Raw genomic sequence first — 16,654 nt, forward strand, 5'->3', positions numbered from 1 at the left:
CACACACACACACACACACACACACACACACACACAAACACATGCACACACACACTGCCTCTCAGGAACTTTTTTTATGGCTGCAGAGTGCCACCATGGAGCCACTCCAGCTTTAGCTGCTCCTCAATTATGCAGCAGAGTTTTTTGACCTGCTGCACAGATCTCTCCCCTCCTCAATTATGAATGGACCTCTTGATTGAGGTGGGTTCCTTTCCACTCATCCCTCCCTCTCCCTTTTTTTTATTCCTCTAAATGAACAGGCGCCACTACTCCTGCCGTCAGAGAACAACTGAATGCATGTTGAAAGGGTTTAGAGAATTATGGGATGAGAAAAGGCATTAGACGCGACGGGTGGTGGTAATTTTCATTTCGTGATGCTTTGGTCAAAATGTGAAATGAAGATGTCGGTGAATAAGTGAAACCACCAGAACAATTTCTTGAGAGGTACAAATGTAGCTGCACTTTGCTTAGTTTCCTGAAAACTGTTGATGTACTTCCTTCTGCAATGAGTGGAGAGATAACATTATGAAGAAACTAAATTGTTTAATTTTCATTTGCGTATATTGTGTCAATATTGTCAACACATAAGTGTTGACAATATTGATATTCAAAAGTGGTCTGATCTTTTCGTTCTTAATGCTGCTACTATTAGCATAACAGGACATGTAATTGATTAACTTTTATATATACAGTGGGTACGGAAAGTATTCAGACCCCCTTACATTTTTCACTCTTTGTTATATTGCAGCCATTTGCTAAAATCATTTAAGTAAATTTTTTTTTTCTCATTAATGTACACACAGCACCCCATATTGACAGAAAAACACAGAATTTTTGACATTTTTGCAGATTTATTAAAAAAGAAAAACTGAAATATCATATGGTCCTAAGTATTCAGACCCTTTGCTCAGTATTTAGTAGAAGCATCCTTTTGATCTAATACAGCCATGAGTCTTTTTGGGAAAGATGCAACAAGTTTTTCACACCTGGATTTGGGGATCCTCTGCCATTCCTCCTTGCAGATCCTCTCCAGTTCTGTCAGGTTGGATGGTAAATGTTGGTGGACAGCCATTTTTAGGTCTCTCCAGAGATGCTCAATTGGGTTTAAGTCAGGGCTCTGGCTGGGCCATTCAAGAACAGTCACAGAGTTGTTGTGAAGCCACTCCTTCGTTATTTTAGCTGTGTGCTTAGGGTCATTGTCTTGTTGGAAGGTAAACCTTCGGCCCAGTCTGAGGTCCTGAGCACTCTGGAGAAGGTTTTCGTCCAGGATATCCCTGTACTTGGCCGCATTCATCTTTCCCTCGATTGCAACCAGTCGTCCTGTCCCTGCAGCTGAAAAACACCCCCACAGCATGATGCTGCCACCACCATGCTTCACTGTTGGGACTGTATTGGACAGGTGATGAGCAGTGCCTGGTTTTCTCCACACATACTGCTTAGAATTAAGGCCAAAAAGTTCTATCTTGGTCTCATCAGACCAGAGAATCTTATTTCTCACCATCTTGGAGTCCTTCAGGTGTTTTTTAGCAAACTCCATGTGGGCTTTCATGTGTCTTGCACTGAGGAGAGGCTTCCGTTGGGCCACTCTGCCATAAAGCCCCGACTGGTGGAGGGCTGCAGTGATGGTTGACTTTCTATAACTTTCTCCCATCTCCCGACTGCATCTCTGGAGCTCAGCCACAGTGATCTTTGGGTTCTTCTTTACGTCTCTCACCAAGGCTCTTCTCCCCCGATAGCTCAGTTTGGCCGGAAGGGAAGGGTTCTGGTCGTCCCAAACGTCTTCCATTTAAGTATTATGGAGGCCACTGTGCTCTTAGGAACCTTAAGTGCAGCAGAATTTTTTTTTGTAACCTTGGCCAGATCTGTGCTTTGCCACAATTCTGTCTCTGAGCTCTTCAGGCAGTTCCTTTGACCTCATGATTCTCATTTGCTCTGACATGCATTGTGAGCTGTAAGGTCTTATATAGACAGTTGTGTGGCTTTCCTAATCAAGTCCAATCAGTATAATCAAACACAGCTGGACTCAAATGAAGGTGTAGAACCATCTCAAGGATGATCAGAAGAAATGGACAGCACCTGATTTAAATATATGAGTGTCACAGCAAAGGGTCTGAATGCTTAGGACCATGTGATATTTCAGTTTTTCTTTTTTAATAAATCTGCAAAAATGTCAAGAATTCTGTGTTTTTCTGTCAATATGGGGTGCTGTGTGTACATTAATGAGGAAAAAAAATTAACTTAAATGATTTTAGCAAATGGCTGCAATATAACAAAGAGTGAAAAATTTAAGGGGGTCTGAATACTTTCCGTACCCACTGTGTATATATATATATATACACATATTCATTTGTGTGTGTGTGTGTGTGTGTCTATGATATATATGAGCAGTCTATGATATATATGAGCAATATCGCTCGAGTACGAGAGTGATATTGCGTTTATACAACAGTTCGACGGAACGTGTGTAATTAAACAAGAAACAACGGAGTGCCTAATAAAACCCTCTTTTGTGCGGAACTACTTCCTTCCGCCACGGATTCAAACCTCAAGTTGACAGTTAAACATACGTCACTTTTAGAATTCGTATCAAGGGCATGTGCTGCTTCAGTTAGGTTATTAGTGAGAAATAATGAGGTTATAAGAGAGAAACAATGCGGCAAGACGTGCATCCAAATGAGAGAGAGAGAGACCGGAAGCTAGACGTTTCTTCTTATATTAGCTAACGTACTCTACGATTAGCTCAGTGAATAATAAAAAAAAAAAATAGACCCGGCTAGAACAAGCGGAGTGATACAAAATTGTGAAAGGGCGTTCCTGTAGCGATACCAGTACAATATCTCACGGTTCTCAACCAATCAGATTTGAGAACCAGAACGAACTGTTGTATAAATATATGTTTATACATTTATTTAAAGTTTGACCTCATTCATATAATTATTCTTTATATATAAATCACTGAGATTTATACTTGTTAGATTTTATTTTATTTTTTGGCAGCAGAAACATTTGTAACTTAAGTATAAAATAGGCAGTTTTTTGCTGCTACATACAGGAAGGGAAATACACGAATATAAAGTGTGCCTACATTTCACAGTGCTTTTGCATGTTACATGCCATTTGTATTCACACAGTGCAGTGAATAAATGCTTACACATCCTCATAAAGTGAACCTAAAGGTCTTGCAGAACAATTTTCAAATCTGTCAGTATGTCTGCAATTTGTTCCCGTTTCTGTCTGGATAGCTTGAGGGGACGAGCAATTCAGTGTGAAGAAAAGACTTCTTCAAAGAGGCCATCTTGAAGACCGAAACACACAGTAATGATTTCTGTTCTCTCTCTGCGGTTGGCTGGTCCTCTTTATGAGGCTCGTGTGCAGTCAGTGAGTATTATTAGGCAGCTGTTGTTGCTGTACGTCCCTGTGGTGTTAGTCACCGTGTGTGGACGAGAAAGCTGCTCCCTCTGCTAATGATATCCCACTCTCACATTCCTGTCATAGCAGATCTTTATTCCCTCATGTGCTCTGCGGGACTACATTCACATTTGGCCGGTCCTGTGCATTCCACACCCACTCTACGCCAGCCGTGTGCACCCGCTCTCTCTTTCTTTCCACCCTCCTCCCTGTGCTTTTCGTCTGTTCGTCTTTTTTTCTGTCCATGATGCTCTCTGTCTCTCAGCTGGATTACATTGTTATCCTCTGAGATATATGAAATCTCCATTTCACACTTATCGTCTGTGGCAGAGTCTCAAACATTTGCTTTGTGATAGTGTCAGTAATGACTTAAGCCTCTTTGGGCCACCTGCAGGCTCTCATATGTACAGTATGAACCTTGTGATCTTGTGTCCTAATAGTCAAATGATTTTTCATATCTGTTACATAAGGAGCAAAGCACCACAGTGATATCGGTATATTTGATTGCATTTAAGTTGTTAAACCTCTATCAAAAAATTTAGTGCCTAATTGTGAGTTTTGTGTTTTCTTCTAAACCAAGTAGAAGTATTGCTGAGGTTTAAAGGGGTAATTTTTTATAATTCCCTCCCGAGGTACACTTATCAAACGTTTTTGTCAAACGTTTTTTGTTTCTCCATTTAAAAATATTTGAAATGAGTAACAGCACTAGCTGGAGGTTTGCTGTCAGATGCAATATAGTTGGTGCTGCTCCATTCTTTAATAAAAGCTTTTTTGCAAAGTCTGTATTACATCATGAGAAGATCACAAAGAAACCCACACTGAAATGTGCTGCACAAACTGTTCTGATCTGACTGAAATAATCAGACTTTGCTATGCAGAGCTGTAGGTGCTACATAGCCAGTAACATCATGGTTTGACAGACTTTCCCACATTTTCTCTTTACATTAATTTTTCTGGTGTTTAGGAATAATAATGTCATTTATTTCTGTTTGGTTGTTTGTTAATAATTTAGCACCATACCAGCTACCATGGCTATATTTATGGCAAGAGGCAAATGAAAAATAGAAGGAAAAAAAGATGCTGATTTGCTGCTCAAGAAACATTTCTTATTAATAATGTTGAAAACAGTTGTGCTGCTTTATATTGTTATGAAAAGCATGATAGACTACCATTCAAAAGTCTGGAGTAAAAAAAATATTTTAACAGAACTAAGAACCGATTTAAAACTTAATTTAAAATAGAAATATGTTTTATTACATTTTAAATTTGTTCTTTTGAACATTCCATTCATCAAAGAATGCTTTTATTATTTATTACCATCACAGGAATAAATTACATTTGAAATATATTTCAAGAAAACCACAATTTTAAAGTGTAATAATATTTCACAATATTACTATATTACTGTTTTACTAAATAAATGCAGCCTTGGTGCGTGTGTGTGTGTGTGTATACTGTATATGTTATAAATTAAAATTAAAATTAAAATGTCATAAATTAAAATTAAGATTTTAATTAAGATAATTAAGATTTAGATTTTTATACATACATACATACACATATATATATATATATATATATATATATGTGTGTGTGTGTGTGTGTATGTATGTATAAAAATCTAAATCTGGCCTCATTTTAATTATCTGTGCTGAAAGAGTTTACAGACAACAAATGTTAAGTTAATCACTTACTTTTCATGAATTATTTTATACAAAATAACTGTTTTGTTGCATACCATGCATACAGTGGCTATAGAAAAGAATCCCCCCCCCACCTTTAAAAGAATCACATTTTGTTGTTTTGCAGCTTGATATGAAAACGGACACAGTTTTTGTTTTATCCAGCTGTATTTACTAGGATATAACACCAACATGTCAGAAAAAAATAAAAAACAGAATCACTGAGTTGGAAAAAGGATCACCCCCCTTCTAAAAAACTTGAGCACACAGTGGATGAAGGAGAAAAGGTGAATGTCCTCGCATGGCCTAGTCAGAGCCCAGACTTAAACCCCACTGAAAATCTGTGGAATGACTTGAGGACTGCAGTCCATAAACACTCACCATCAAATTTAACTGACCTTGAGCAGTTCTGCAAAGAAGAGTGGGCAAATATTGCTAAGTCTAGATGTGTAAAGTTAGTAGAAATATTTCCCAACAGACTAATGCTGTAATTAAAGCAAACGGTGGTTCAACAAAATACTGACACAAAGAGGTGATCCTTTTTCCAACTCAGTGATTCTGTTTTTAATTTTTTTCTGACATGTTGGTGTTATATCTTTCACTTGGATGTTATAAGTTGCACTGAGTAAATACAGCTGGATAAAACAAAAACTGTGTCCGTCTTCATTTCAGGCTGCAAAGCAACAAAATGTGATTAATTTAAATGGAGGGTGATTCTTTTCTATACCCACTGTAAATGATAGAAATACAATAATTTCCAGTGCTTTCAATTCAAAAGTAGTTATTGGATTTAATGTGAGTTTTTAACTTTAATGTGCGATGCCATAATAACGAAATCCCGACTCAGAAGTAGGAGCTTCCCAAGTGCGCTTGGCGGCAGGATATGTCCTACTTCCTCCTTACTACCTCACCATGACGTTGTGAATGTGATGTACAGTATTCAAATGTTGGACATTTTCACAGCTTTTGAACCTTATACAGTATAATCTCTTCATGTTCCTAAAGTTTTCATATTAAGTTTTCAAGAGTAAGTTTTCATAGCACATTTTATTACTATTCTAAAAGTGTTTCTCACTTCTAATTCTCTTGATAAAACAGTAATCTTACTAAAAGCCTGTGTGAATTAGCGCTGGGTCATTATATCAACTTGAGAAAGACATTGATTATCTTCTTACAACAGATTGCTTTAAGGTGTGCTGATCATGTGGAGATTCACAGCGATGCAGCTTGAATATGAATGCATAAACTCTCATGCCCCTAATAAAAGAGATGTTAATCCCATACTGTTAAGATGTTGGCCTGTGGTGGCCCCGAGGGCTTTGGGTGAAACCACATGCAGGAACTAGATGTTCTCTGGGGCCGTAGAGACAGGGAGCACCCTGACCTTGTGTGTAATGAGCGTCCTGTGATAGATCGCCATGCCAATGCTCTCACTCGCCTCTCTGTGGGGCTGTCCGATTTCCCAGACACAGATAGATTGTTCTTTGTTTTTCTTCACACCTACGCAGTGCAATTAATCTTCCCCGAGTCCATCTCCATGCCTGACTCTGGCATAGCAGACACTGCTTGCACCGCCAGGAGTAAATATGCCACGGCCTGCTGAAAATATCAGAAACAAGATGTTAAAATGCAAAGCTGATTTGGCCTCTTGCACCTTTAACTCTGAAATTTTTTTTTTATTATTTATCTTTGCTCCACTGAGTAAGATTCATTTTGGTTTCAAATTATTTCAAACCTAGAGTTTCATCAACAGTCATCTTGCATCATCAATTAAAAAAAGTATGTTGATCTGCTGAATTGCCAATTACGTGTTTTGCATTAATAATTACAACATACTGTGGAACTTAAAGCTTGATTTCTTGCTCCTTTTGAGCCAATGCAAACAAAAGCAGTGTTTCCTATTTTAAACCAGCAATTTCTGAGGCAAGTATCATAAATTTAAGAGGCAATGGAGAGCTGAGCTTCCTCAAAAATGTATTCAGAATAAACATAACAACTGAAGTGACAGTTCACTTTAGCCATTGTTTTAATCATTGTGCATATAATGTAAAGTATGTTTTTTGCTTTCATGCATGGTAGCCCAATAATGAGTAAACCAGTTAAGCGTGACCTCCAGCCTGAGGCCGTTTCGACAGATTTTATTGGTTATGTCAATCCAAGTTCTGATTGGCACAATGCCAAAAGAAATACCAACCCTAACTCTGCCCTAAATCCTTTACTTAACCTTAGTAGCATAGCGTTACTGTTATCATGATCGGATCCATCCATCATTTTTGTAAAGTCTAAACTTTGGAAAGATGGAAAGGGGCTCTCCATTAATTTTTTCAGTGCTTATTGGTCGTACTTTGAATTGAATTACATGGAATACTGACCGTTTTCCAACCTATACAACTGTAATACATTCATAGGTTAGTTTTACAGAAGCATGTAAATTTTGCGGCCCTGTTTGTTTGAGCGTCATGTCAACTTCCGGCTCAACCAGCGACATGAGATTTTGGGTGGAGTTCACTTATCTATAATAGTTATATAATCATCATATATAATAAGTTCCATGTTTGTCAAGCTGTGGTAGATGGGAAGTGTTTGGAACGGCACAAATGCGATTATTTTAACCTAACGTTGGGCAAATCAGAAATTAGTGATACCAAATAAATAAATGGACTTGCAACAAGTTTTTGTTCTCAAGAAAAGGTTGTGAAGGCAAAACTAAAGAAATTGTTGAAAATATGTGTTGACTTATGGGGTCAAGATTTCTGCTCATCCAGAAGTAATATGTTTTCATTTACATAACATGAAGATAAAGCAGAACATATAGTTGAGCTCAAGGATATGTTGTTTATTTGCTACAAACTGCCACAAACAAAAATCTTAAATCTTTCAAAGACTATTGCCATGAACCTGGCAAAACTTTTAATAAATACAGCAACAAATATCTTCCTTAGAAGCGTTTGTTGTGGCAGCCTACTACCTAAACACAGCTTTGTTGTACAGCAGATCAATATAAATATGAGTGGGACTGGTTTTCAGCCAGCTCTTGTCTATTTGTGTACACTAGATGGTCCTTGAACAGTCTGTGATCTTGTTGAAGCGTTTACATTCAACCCTTTGGTGTTGTTCGGTCATTTTTGATCGGAAAATGTTTTTTTGAAATTGCGATGTGTCAACAAAAGAAAAGAAATCCGTGGACTTGATTCGAAAAAGCTAAATGGTCGTAAAAAGAATAGTCACACTTTGTGTTGTTCGCGGTCAAAAATGACCCCCATTGGAAATGAATGGGAAAACGCAAAAATACGAAAATACAGAGAATTATAAATTAAACAATTAAATAAATTAAACTCCATTCTGTGTTTTACCTACAGCCTTGACTTCCACGCTGCTGCTTCCTTAAATCCATTCCACTTGGTTCATTCAGAGTCCATATAAATTAAACTCGGCTAAGACATGTTCCTGGATCAACATCTTTTGATGATCCTGAATCAACATTAATGTCCAAAAATATAGACTTAACACAATCCCTACCCCTAAACCTAACCTTACACATAATTTATTCCTAAAATCAGTGGGAAATAGCTCATTAACAAGAGTGTAGAAGCACCTAATCCTGATTGTAAGCCTAAAACAGATATTTCCTGAAAAGTTATATCTCTATTCTGATTGGTTGATTGTAATGTTGTTCCAGGATCAACAAGGATGTTGATCCAGGAACATGTTGTAGGCTACTTGGTGAAATCACGCTCACCCTCGTCGGGGGAGGCACGGGAGGCACAGCTTCCCCAAAATCTTGAGGTGAAAATGGGAGGAGGACGATTTAATGTTAATAAAATTCACAGTTAATTTCAGTTCATGTCTCAGAATGTGTATTTTTTGTTTGTAATTTCACAGCTGTAATACCATAACATGTTAATGAAGTTGGAAAGCGCCGCTTTTCTATCGCGAATGTGCCGAATCTGCTGATGTAATTACAACCGCTAAGTGATAGAGAAGGGTAGGGGGAGGCCGGCATAGATGGAGGCCGGGGGAGAGCTCTCGTGCCTCCGTTGGTAAAAAAAAATTAGCCAATCACCTTCGAGTGTTCACTTGCAGCCCTGAAGAGTGAAGAAACCTGGCAAGGGAGGCTAGCCTCCCTTCTGATATCAACCAATCATCATAGAGACGTAAATTACGTGATATTAGTTTGAACGTCTGCCGCTGCGCTGATAATGTACCAAGTACTTATGATGAGTAGCGATATTGAATATTTGATTGCCAACAGATTTACCAAGCTGTCATTCAAACAGTATACATACAAATTTAAAACAGGGAAAACAGGCCTAAAAGCTGGATATAGGCTATAGCATTCGGCCTAATTAAATGACACAACAGGCAGCTCTCTTTTAAAGGCACAATATGTAAGATTTTTTTATTAAAATATCCAAAAACCACTAGAACAGTGTTATATATTTTGCTGACTTGTGTACTTACATTATCCCAAATGTTTTGAAGAATGTTTAAATCCAGTCTGACTAAAAGCAACCAAAAAGTCATTTTAAAGTGGTTAATCAAATAATAATAATAATAATCGGCAGGGATCCCAGACCAATACAATTAGTGTGCCTCCTCTATTTTAAAACCCACGAGCCGCCACTGTTCAGTACTCGCGCCTGCTGCACTCCCGCATCACAGCAACGTTAACAAAGCATCTTATTAGCATCTCTGCTGCTCAGGTGGGTCTGGCTGTGTGCTCACATACTGTCACTAAACAAGCTGCTATTTAGGTGAATGTTCATCATTTGTTCGCCTGTTGCTTTTAAAGGCATCAAATATAGTCTTTGTTGCAGCATTGAATTACAGTTACACTATGTTGGACCCACCCACATTTTTGTTGCTTCCGACGCCCATAACACACAAATGAACTGATGTGGCTATAACAATATGGCAAAATATTTATCAGATTCACCTCTGATAAAGCATTCCTGTTCATTTTTGTTGAATTTTGATGTTATGTGTAACAAAATGTCTTTCTCTGAGTTCAGGTTTGATTTTTAATGCAAAAACGGACATTTCAAACCAACATTTAAGTCAAAAAAATCTAAACTTTTACAAACAGTTGTCTTTGAGAATGTCTAAATATATATCCAAGTCCACAACTTAATAAAAAAGAAGTATTTGTCAACTACAGAATTTATAAGCCTTTTTATGTAGAGCTATATAGGAATAGTGGCTAAACCATGGAATTGCAGATGTTTTTCTTTTTTTACTCCCACCAGATGGCACTAATCTACCTTCAAAAATGGGAATTAAAGGCATTGTCTCTCTTTTAACATGAAATACATAATTGTAATAAATAAATAAATATTAAATATTAGATTTTTAAAATGATTTTCAATGGGAAAAAATGATCATAATCATTGCATAACTATTAATTAGTATCATGAAATTCTTTCAAAATACAAATTTAAAAAAGAAAAAATATTATTGAACAAAAATATATTACATTGATTTTACTGAAAATAAAAAAAGTTACATTTCAGTTGTTGGGTCACTTTTGACCGCGAACAACACAAGTGTGACCCCCAAATGAACAATACCAGAGAGTTAATTATTTTCTTCGTCTTTCTCCTGTCTATTGCATGCTAAAAAATAAGATGAATATTTCAAGATGTACACTACTGTTCAAAAGTTTGGGATTAGTAGGATTTTTAAAAATGTTTTTAAGAAAAGTCTCTTATGTTCACCAAGGCTGCATTTATTTGATCAAAAATGCAGTAAAAAATATTAATGCAAATTAAACCTTACATATTAAAATTCTATTTTAATATATTTTAAACTTTATTTATTCCTATGATAGCAAAGCTGAATTTTCAGCATCATCACATGATCCGTCAGAAATCATTTTAATATGCTGATTTGGTACTAAATAAACATTTCTTATTATTATCAATGTTTAAAACAGTTGTGCTGCTTAATATTTTTGTGGAAACAGTGATTTTTTTTTTTATTCCCTCCAGGATTTTTTGATGAATAGAAAGTTCAAAAGAACTGCATTTTATTTGAAATCTTACAATAGAAACCGAATGGAATAGAAACATAAATGCCTTTACTGTCACTTTTGATAAATCATTAATTTCTTTAAAAAAAAATCTTATTGAACCCAAACCTTTGATGATGGTGTATGTTTTGGCTATATGTTGCAAAATATGATTCATGATCCTTTTTTGTTGTCTTTTCTTGCTGAGGGCATGTCTTGACTCTAGAGCAACAACACTGCTGATGGTGGTTGTACTGGTTAGCTGCTGCTGTTTGATGTCATAAATGCATTTTGTGACTACAAAAATAATTTTTCTTAACTGACATACATTGAAAAGAAGTTGTGTCTTCTGACAAAATAAAATTCTTTGGAGGCAACATTATCTGTTGACTCCAGAGTGATTAATCACACAATGTTTGCAGTTCAGGTGATTGGCTACAGAGCTGAGCATCTGTGAGCAAAAAAAAAAAAAGGTCCTGTGCCAGCAGAGCAGCTGAATTTGTGATGAATGGTAATGCTAACATAGCTTTCTCCAGGTATTATAGAGCTCCTGGGTCACAGATGTGTTTCAGCCCCTCACTGATGATCTGGTAGATTGATCCAAAGGCCACCAGTTGTCTTCAGGTGAAATCGAAATGGGAGCCACGAGTGCTTTAGTATTATAAAAATATAATGTATATGTTATATATATGTAAATCCACACAGCACAAAGAAATCTGTATATAGAATAATCCATGTAAAATATATGTTTATTTATAAGATATGTGTTCATGTAGTTAAGCTTAGAGAAGTTCTTCATTTAATTTAAGAGTAGATGCCTTTGGCATGTAATCTCACTCTTTCAGAAATATTATTATATGATATCAGCTAACAGCACTTAATACTGCAAGTGCTCTCTAATGCAAGACAGTATTCCAGCAAAAGTCTCTGCTTTTCATATGAACACTGAGCTGTGTGTAGAGAATATCATTTCTGACTGAGAGGATTCCGATTAAATCCAGCCAATAGCAGATTCCCTATAATGGAGAGACGGGTAATGAGATAACAAAAAATACAATAATCAATAATCAGGATAATCTGCAGTGTAGCTATTCAACAGTTTTTTTTTTTTACTATAGCAGCTGCAACTGTGCTATTGTGAGAAATCTTGAAGATTCATTTAACTAGCTGTAGTTACTACTAGTGGTGGTAATGTTGCAGATTCATATTAATATTATTAATCTATATATTATGGCAGTGGAGGAACAATCCTGCTTTGTTGTAACAAAGGTTGTTTATAATCTGAATGTTAAAGCTCCATAATTGCTGTAGTTAGTTACCTTTTTTTTTTTTTTAAAGAAACAATATATGTTTATGTCGGCAGTGGTATTTTAGCATTATTTGTACACTATTATAGTTTTTATTAGTATTTTGGGTTAACTATTTTTATTTTTCATTTTAATCTTGTTTAATTTGTAGTGATTTTGTTGTTTTTGTTTTTAATATTACTAATTAGGGTTAATTAATTTTTCTTTCAGTTTGTTTTAGTTTTAGATCAGTTTTAGTTTTTATTTATTTATAGTTAGTAATTTTAGTGCTTCAGCTTAAACTTGTTTCAGTTGCTAAAGCAGTATTTTTGATATTTGTTTAGTTTAGTTTTTTTCGTCTAATATTTATATTTTATTTCATTTCAACTTTAAGTTAACATAAATATTTTTAATAATTTTAGTTTTAATTAACAATAATAACCCTCTAAGTTGGTTACATTTTTAAAGGAATAATAGTTCACCCTTTTTTTATAGGCTACTATGAAAGTAAATAGGAACTGTCATGCCGGACGTCTTTTATGTCCAAATGAAGACATGAACAACATGAGGGTGAGTAAATGATGACAGAATTAAAAAAATTTTTTTTTAATTTTCATTTGATGTCTAGTGGCAAGTTACAGCTTTGGTGTTCAAAGCACTGAATCCAAACGTTGCATTAATTTCAGCGCCATCTGGAGGCCGCTAGAGGACCTATGTCACGTGTTAACATGATTTCTTCCTGTTTAATGCTCTTAACGACTGACTGGAATGTGGACGGACACTTCTTTCGTCTGCCCAAATAGGAGCACACCACATCCTACAGAAAACACCACATAGTAGCACTATTAATTTAATCTAGATAGTCGCATAAATGCTGCTATTTGGTTTATGCCTCCTTTTCAAATACAAGCAGAAAGAGTCTCCGGTGATGTGTACTGTGATATGATTCCATTCTTTTAGACGCCACGTGACTGTATTGTAATTGGCCTGAGCGCGCCCTCTAGTGGATAACAACACAACTGACATAGAGCTGATTATTTTAACAGTTTATCTGCTGGTTTTATTGGTTTTATCTGGTCTCTCAGTCTGGCCAAACTGTTATTTTTTTTGGCTCATCTATCAGTTTTTTTTTTCTTTTCTTAATATAAATATTTAAATGCAATCTTTTTCCTCAGAGCCATGGTATTCTGGAGGGGGGAAAACAGTCTATGCTGGTTTGCAGAGGTGGAAAGTAACGAATTACATTTACTCGCGTTACTGTAATTGAGTAGCTTTTTTTGTGTACTTCTACTTTTTTAAGTAATTTTTAAAATCTGTAATTTTACTTTTACTTAAGTATATTTTGTTTGAAGTATTGTACTTCGCTACATTTTTAAAACACATTAATTACTGAGAAAAAAAATCGCTCCCTGGAAACTACTGCAGTAAATAATGGGCAGGAGAGCAAACTGGCGCTAAAATCATAAGAAAGATGCAGACGGACAAGACAGGCGTTATGGTGCAGACCCAGCTGAAAACGAAACCCTGTCGTATTCTGCTGAAGTTGAACTCGAAGGAAATGAAGTGAACCCCTGGCCATATTTAAGATCTATTATGCAGTGTAAGCTGCGTTTGCCTAGGGAGACCAAACTAGCAGCTTATAAAATCTCGACATCAACCCTTCGCAAGCATGTATAGGTAAGGTAAATACTTGCATCGTTTCATTGGTGGTTAAAATGAAGCTTTGACAGTTTAGCAAAAGGTTTTGCTCAAATTAGCCAAAAAGACAGTGGTGCAGGGTGTGCCATATATCGTCTACGAAAATATCTTAATTGTTGTTTAAACGATGTGCGATTTGACATTATCAGTATTTTGCCCAAAACACTCCTATGGAGTGCCTTGAAGTCTAGCGGATTAGACTAGAGCGTGCGCAGTTAGAGTGCTTTCTTTCACTGCATGATTCAGTCTGTTAAAATGCATTTAGAATGATCACAAAATTGAAGATATAGGGGCAGAAAATGTATATATTTACATCATTTCATATAGTAAATTAATATCACACGAAGAGGGCCGTTTTTTCCTCCAAAAATCAGCATGACTACATATAGATTTTTTTTTTTACAACAGTTCAATAAACAAGAAGTTAATTAAGAGTTAAAGTATCTTTTGATTTTTTTTCAATATAATTTCAAATGAGTATTCAACATTTTATGTCTTACATATCAAAACATTATTTCTGCATCTGTATCTGCAGGTTAAATGCATTCATGTCCTGCATTAAACAGTGTGTTGGTCTAATGTCATTTAGGCACTTTTCAATCTGTTCGTTCACTTTATTTACTTTTTATTTTACTAGCTTTAACGTACTAATTTTTGCTTTTATTTTTTATTTTATTTATTTCATTTTATTGTATTTCACTTAAATTTTTAATTCTATTAGTTTTATTTACTTATTTTTTACAATTACTCTTTTTTTATTTGATTTTAGCACAGCAGGGATGGTTTAAAGCAGCTTTATCTTTGTGTGCTTTTGTAAAGACCTGGGTCAGAATGTGCTTTTCATGATTTTGTGTGTAGATGTTAGCGCTGTGTAAACCGTGTTAATCCAACTCACTCACATCCAACCAGTCTTTGAAGGCAGGTGTGTCAATATTGAGAGCTGCAGAGGAATTTGCTTTAGCTGTTTTCTCCCTGTATATAAGTATCACAGGAACTTACAATAGGAACAGACAATAGATTTCCAATCAACAAATACCAATTTTTTCTCTAGTTCTGCGACAAACAACCACTGTCATTTGCAAGCGAAAATACTATGCATTCACAAACACATTAAACCTTGAGGACATGTAGGTATACCAGTGCATACAAATAACCATGATGAAGCTAATGTTGCTGAATCAGTCAGTTAAAAGCTGCTTGTGTAAACACTGATAATGGCTCCTCGGTTGACTAGACCTTGAGCAAACAGAGTGGAGGTGTGTGTATTCTGCGGTCAGTCATCATTTACCTCTGCTCAGCACATCTCTATGTGGGAGGTTAAGAGAGACGAGACGGTCCTCCATTTTAAATGGGATTCTTCCTTACCAGAAGAAAGAAAAGATGCACACGCACATTTACTTGTTTCCATAATATATTTGGGTTAAACTGTATATGTGATATGATTTTTGTTTATATGCATATCTCTGTGCCACTCTCTGTGTGTTTATTTTGTGTCTCAGCCAGTGAAAAGAAGATAGGACGTGCTTCACATGCTGTATGTGGTCGTGTGGGAGTGTGTGAATATGTGATGTGAGTGTGTTTTTACTGGCTTATTTCCCTGGCTGATTTGATTTGATATTGGAGGGTTTGTGCTGTGTGAGCAGAGTGCTTGGGGGAGGATAGGGTTTGTAATGAGAAAGTGGTAAGGGTCGGCTCTGTAAAACTGCTCCTGATGGGTCTCCTCAACACATTTAATGAGGCCTGGGCTCCCTGTGTTCCCTAGACGACACGACTCCCTGCAAAACCTGGAGAGGAACTGTGTCCTGCTGTGCCACAATCCTCCCTGCCTCACTGTTTCTCAATGCCCATTACCGCCCGTTCATCCAGATGCATGGTTATGGTCCTGCCTGCAGAGGGACATGGGTTTTATGATTTTTTTTGGGTCAGTGCACAGGGATGTTTCACTTAGATTTGGCTATATAAATATATGTGGGATGAGGATCTGGTTTTGTGTTTTCTCTATATAAACAAACAGGCAGTGTTGCTTTTGGGCCATTGGCTAATGGCAGATTATTTTTTATTATGTGTTTTTATTTTGTTTTCAGACTTTTGATACAACAGATGATCCCCTGTGAGACTATATGAAGGCACCAATATACACTAACACTATATGGGAGACTTCTCTTAACTATTGAATTCAGGTGCCAAAGGTGTAAATCAAGCCATGCAGTCTGCATCTACAAACATTTGTGAAAAAAATGGGTTGTTCTGAAGATCTCAGTGAATTCAAGTGTTGTACTGTAATAGGATGCCGCCTTTGCGATTAAAGGGCCCTATGAAATCCAGTTAATTTTTACCCCAAATTCTTTTTTTTCTTCTTCTCCAAATCCAATTTTTTTTTTCATTTTAATTTTTATGGATTCTGTTTTTTTCTGTTTACATTTTTCTAGACTCTGTTTTAATGGTTAAATTAAATTGTATTCATTAAAAAGCATGTCTAGTTAATTGAACTCATTAAATTTACACAATTTAACAGTAATTTATTAAAAGTTTAACAAAAAATATATTTTAAGGCCCTTGATATGTTCAAATTC

The sequence above is a fragment of the Sinocyclocheilus rhinocerous genome, unplaced genomic scaffold, assembly GCF_001515625.1.
Source record: "Sinocyclocheilus rhinocerous isolate Xijiao unplaced genomic scaffold, SAMN03320098_v1.1 scaffold148, whole genome shotgun sequence".
Lineage (NCBI taxonomy): Eukaryota > Metazoa > Chordata > Actinopteri > Cypriniformes > Cyprinidae > Sinocyclocheilus > Sinocyclocheilus rhinocerous.